The 5,990-nt window shown below is 43.3% G+C and overlaps 1 pseudogene; it reads left to right on the forward strand.

Moving 5' to 3' along the window:
- Positions 1-3,702: 3,702 nt before the first annotated feature.
- On the forward strand, positions 3,703-5,506 carry LOC141270882 (uncharacterized; annotated as a pseudogene).
- The last annotated feature ends 484 nt before the right edge of the window (positions 5,507-5,990 follow it).

The following is a 5,990-nucleotide window of genomic DNA, read 5'->3' on the forward strand; positions in this document are numbered from 1 at the left end:
CCCATTCAGGTCCGTCACCTGTTAACAGAAATATAGGGGGTGTCCACATTACTGGTAGCACAAAGGCTCTGAGTAAGTGACGTGGCTCCCACCAAAAGAAATCTGCGCTCCCAAATCCAAATCCCCCTTCCTCCTGCGCCCCACAGTGTGACTAAACCGCAGTTAGTGTCCACATCTTTGGCATTACTGTAGCAAGGAAAGTCCACTTAATTTACAGGTTTTGTTTCTCCAGAAGCACGAGCTGGGCTCAATGTACTTGGCACTACAATGTACAGGCACTACAATTTCAATTTTCAGGTAGCAACATCCATTGCTGCTTGTTTCTTGAAAACACCCATGAAGTCAAAATCATCACTAGACCTGTAGATAAATTCCGAGAGGGGCGTAATTTCCAAATTGGGGTCAACTGAGGGGGATTCTGCTCTTCTGGCACTTAGGGGTTCTGTATATGGAGTCCTCAAACTATTCTACGATAATTTGTTCTCCAAGAATCAAATCGTGCTCCTTGCATCCTGAGTCTCACTGTGTGGCCAAACAGTACTTTACAGCCACATATGGGGTATTGCCTCGTTCAGTAGAAATTGTGTAACAAATTATATGGTCATTTTTGCTTATTTCTCTTTGTGAAAATGTAAAATCTGGGGCTAAAACAACTTTATAGTGGTAAAAATTTCATTTTTTTTTCTTCACTGCTCAATGGTATAAAATTTTGTGAAACACATGTGGTGTCAATATGTTCACTGAACTCCTAGATAATTTCATTAAGAGGCGTAGTTTGTAAAATGGGGTCACTTATGGGGGTACTGCTGTCCTGACACCTCAGAGGCTCTGCCAATGTGACATGGCACCCACAAACCATTCCAGGCAAATATGCACTCCGATGTGGCGCTCCTTCCCTTCTTCAGTTTTGCACTATGCCTAAAAAGTAGTTTTTGATCACATATGGGGCATTGCCATACTCAGGAGACATTGTGTAACAAATTTTGTGGTCCATTTTCTCCTATTAATCCTTTTGAAAATTAAAGACTTGGGACTAAAACAACATTTTAGTGGAAAAAATGAAACTTTTCATTTTCACAGCCCAATGTTATACAATTCTGAGAGATACCTGGGGATTTAAAATGCTCACTACACCCCTAGAGGAATTCTTCGAGAGGTATAGTTTCCAAAATGGGGTCACTTGTGGGGGTTCCTGCTGTTCTGGAACCTTGGTGGTTCTCCAAATGCGACATGGCTTCCACAATCTATTCCAGAAAAATTTTCACTAGAAAAATCAAGTAGCGCTCCTTCCCTTCCAAGTTCTGCCATGTGCTCAGACAAGAGTTTCTCAGCACATATGGGGTATACCTGTACACAGAAAAAAATTGTACTACAAATTATGTGGTCCAATTTGTCCTGTTACCTTTGTGAAAATGAAAAATTTGATGCTAAAACAACATTTCTGGGGAAAAAACATAATTTCTAACTTTCACGGTCCAATGTTTTAAAATACCGCGAAGCACCTGTGAGTTCAATATACTCACCACACCTCTGGATAAATTCTTTGCTGGGTGTAGTTTCCAAAATGATGTCACTTTTGGGGGGTTTCCACTGTCTAGGCACATCAGGAGCTCTGCAAATGCGACATGGCATCCGCTATCTATTTCAGACAATTTTGTGCTCCAAAAGTCAAATAGCGCTCCTTCCCTTCTGAGCCCTGCCGTGCACCCAAACAGTAGTTTTCAACCACATATGGGGTATTGGTGAACTGGTGGTTTGCACAACAAATTGTATGGTCCATTTTCTCCTGTTACCCTTGTAAAAATGAAAAATCTGGGACTGCAGCAACATTTTTGCTGGAAAAATTTATTTTTTCATTTTCACGGCTCAACGTTATAAACTTCTGTGAAGTACATGTGGGTTCAAGGTGCTCACTACACCTCTAGATAAGTTCCTTGAGGGGTATAGTTTCCAAAATTTGGTCACTTATGGAGGGTTTCCACTGTTCAGACACATCAGGGGCTCTGCAAACACGACATGGCTTATGTTATCTATTCCAGACACTTTTGTGCTCCAAAAGTTAAATGGCCGTCCTTACATTCCAAGCACTGCTGTGCACTCAATCAGTAGTTTTCCACCACATATGGGGTATCGGCTTACTGAGAAGAAATTGCACAACAAATTGTATGGTTTATTTCCTCCTGTTATCCTAGTGCAAATGAAAAATTGGGGGCTAATACAACATTTTTTAGGGAAAAATTTGATCTTTGATTTTCACGGCTCAATGTTATAAAATTCGGTGAAGCACCAGGGGGATCAAGGTACTCACCACACATCTAGATAAATTCCTTGAGGGGATCTAGTTTAAAAAATAGGGTCACTTGTGGGAGGTTTCTACTGTTTAGGCACATCAGGTGCTCTCCAAACGCTACATAGCGTCCTTTTTCGATTCCAGACAATTTTGCGTTTAAAAAGTCAAACTGTGCTCCTTCCCTTCCAAGCCCTGCTGTGCGTCCAAACAGTAGTTTTCCCCCCACATATGGGGTATTGACGTACTCAGGAGAAAATGCACAAATACATTTGCTGTCCATTTTCTCCTGTCACCTTTGTGAAAATAAAAAATTTGAGACTAAAGTAACATTTTTGTGAAAAAAAGTAAAATGTTAATTTTTTCGTTCCACATTCCTTTAATTTCTGTAAAGAACCTGAAGGTTTAATAAACTTTTTGAATGGGATTTTGAGCACTTTGAGGGTGCAGTTTTTAGAATTGTTCACGTTTGGTTATTTTCTGTCAAATAGGCCCCCTAAAGTCACTTCAAATGTGATGTGGTCCCTAAAAAAAATGGTTTTGTAAATTTGGTTGGAAAAATTAGAAATTGCTGATCAACTTTTAACCCTTCTAACTTCCTAATAAAAAAAATCATGTTTCAAAAATGATGCAGATGTAAAGCAGACATATGGGAAATGTTATTTATTCACTATTTTTTGTGGTATAACTATCTGATTTAAGGGCATGAAATGTAAAGTTTGAAAATTGCGAAATTTTCAATTTTTTGCCAAATTTACGATTTTCTCATAAATAAACGCAAATCAAACCAAAATTTCCCACTAACAGGAAGTACAACATGTCACAAAAGAACAATCTCAGAATCACTGGGATATGTTAGAGCGTTCCAGAGTTATTACCACATAAAGTGACACTGGTCAGATTTGGAAAATAAGGCTCAGTCATTAATGCGCAAAGTGTCTTGGTCCTTAAGGGGTTAAACCCCTAATAATCTTTTTCATGTCATAAGACTGCATCAGTAATTTGCAGCAGATTTTCGTTGTGAGCATTCCCTCAAGGGGTTAAGATATTTATATTCTAAAAATTCAGAGAGTGGGACTTTTACTCCTATTAGAACACCAGGTTATGTATTATATGAGGTGCAGCCATATTAGTATTGGATTAGTGCGGTACTATTATCTGCTGGGACCTTACAAGCCGGTCAGTGATATCACTTGCAGGACTTCTCTCACTACTGACAGTGTAACTATTGGTTGTAGTGAAAAGCTCCAACAGGCACAGAGTGACAAAAAAATGTCCTCATGAGCATTCATACTTGCTAGGTAACATGGCTTTGGCCAGCAGTGTATATATAGCAGGAGAACTTTCAGAAAGCATGCACAGCTACCTACTCAAGACCCAAGAGAGCCTTACAGAGAGGACCATTTGAAACAAATATGGGTGGTCTCCTGAGCAGCCTCTACCAAACTCTTCTGAACTTCCCTGGAACCAAAGCCGGGATCCTTCTACTGGGTCTTGATGCTGCTGGAAAGACAACTCTACAGTATAGACTGAAGCTGAATGAGACAATCTGTACAATTCCCACCATCGGATTCAATGTCGAAACTGTGGAACCCATCCGTAAAGTCACCTTCACCGTGTGGGACGTGGGAAGTCAGGACAGGATCAGAGCCCTGTGAAAACACTACTTTATGAACATGTGGCGCCCCTGAGGGTTCAGTCGCCACAGGGGTACTGCACCTCAGATAGAGGTATGGTATCTCCTCTCTCAGGTAAGGATGGAGCATTTCTCAGGACCCTACTTCACCACTCAACACTACACCACTCCTGTCCTGTAGGGGGCCTAAATGCACCAGGGTACTGCCCCGGCCCGGGATAGAGGAGATGGGGGGAACCAAAGATAGGGGGAACCATCTAGTGGGTGAGGGTGGAGGACACACTTTTAGGAAACACTCATTGATTCATATATAACCAACAGCCATCTTTAGTTCAAGGTCTTTGATTGTGATCTTCGTCTTTGATTGAGGCCTTCTGCTAAAGTCCAGATAGAGTCTGCAGCTGACTGAAGATACACGGTCCTCGTTCTCTGGCCATGAGATGAGGAGCGGGTCAGAGTTAACCACTGTCTCTACCCGGTCAAGGTCCTGACCTAAGTAGGCCTCGGAGGGGAGCAGAGGAGATAGGCTCCACAGGCAAAAGGATCCCAGGGGATGCGGACGGAGTGGCTTACGCCACCTGTATACCTCACTCTGGCCTAGTCAGAGGGATTCCAGCTGCAAGAGGGGTGACCGGCCCCCGATATCTGACTTTGTTACTTCACGTCTCAGTCAGAAAAGCCCGGAGGCTTAGTGGATCCCAGGGGGATATGGACGGAGTGGCATACGCCACCTGTATCTCTCACACTGCGTTCACCCAGAGGGACCCAGCCTTACACTACATTCGCACCACGCATACAGTCAGGAGAAGACTTAGTGGGAGAACTTACCAAGGAGAGGAACACACACCAGAGGGGTCTCGACAGGTGCTCCTGATCTACCTGGAAAGTGCTGAACCCCCTTCCTGGTGGCCGCAGCACGCCATGAGTAGCAGAGGGAAGTTTGCGGCTAAAGTTCATCTGAATGTGAGTAAAAACCCTGGATGACTTCACACCCCGCTTCAGCCTGTTATTTCCCGCGCGGCACTGCACCCACCATCACCAAACACTGCCCTGAGGCCTGCTCCGCCTGTGGGGAGCCATTCCATCCTAGCTGCCCATATCACCAGCCTCAGTGGACTGTTGCAGCGCTGGTGGCCCTCACCAGACACCACAGGTGGCGTTAGTCGAAATACCACTCATCCTAAAAGAAGCCCATTATTTTTATGTGACAGCCCTGGGCACGGAACGGGTCTAGGCCACGACTGCATCCCCTCACCATCAGCTTCGAGTACCCCACCGCTCAGGGAGGGCATCACAAACATAGACGGTCTGGTTTTTGTGGTGGACAGTGCTGATCTCGAGAGGTTTGAGGAGCTCATCCTGGAAAGTGATGAAATGAGAGGTGTCCCCTTCGTGGTGATGGCCAATAAGCAAGATCTCCATGGTGCCCAGAAGCCCATGGAGCAAGCAGAGAAATTGGGACAGATGAAGATAAAAAGACACCAGTTCAAGGATATTGTGCTACCAATGGAGATGGACTTGTGGAAGGGCTGGAGATACTCACCAGTTTGGTAAAACAGTTTCAAAAGAACAAACAGTTCTGATTGAGAAACTCTAATGACAAGAACTGGCACCACACGTATTTGGCCAAATGTCCTGTGGGTATCACTAGCTCCTTTGCCCATTTTCAAGTCACATATTAAGAATGGCTGGTTCCTTAGTTTACTTTAAAGCCAGTATCAAGAACGATTGATATTTCTCTACTAAATCATGATGAAAGCATGCTGCTGTTTGGCCCCTAGCTCGGCGTGCCCCCATAACAAAGCTGGCTTTGCAAGCTCCAGTGGACATTAAGAACTGAATATGGGAAGGTTTCCTATATCCTTATATTTCCAGATAATAACTTTCCAATTGCAGTACCTCACTCTCATCAGAAAGTCTTATCGAGTGCTATATATTGTTTATAATAATAATATTTTTATTTATATAGCGCCAACATATTCCGCAGCGCTTTACAATTCAGACAATTTACAGACATTATCATCACTGTCCCCATTGGGGCTCACAATCTACATTCCCTATCAGTAT

Source organism: Phyllobates terribilis, unplaced genomic scaffold, assembly GCF_046119375.1.
Source record: "Phyllobates terribilis strain yellow unplaced genomic scaffold, ASM4611937v1 Scaffold_5__5_contigs__length_657084704, whole genome shotgun sequence".
Classification (NCBI taxonomy): domain Eukaryota; kingdom Metazoa; phylum Chordata; class Amphibia; order Anura; family Dendrobatidae; genus Phyllobates; species Phyllobates terribilis.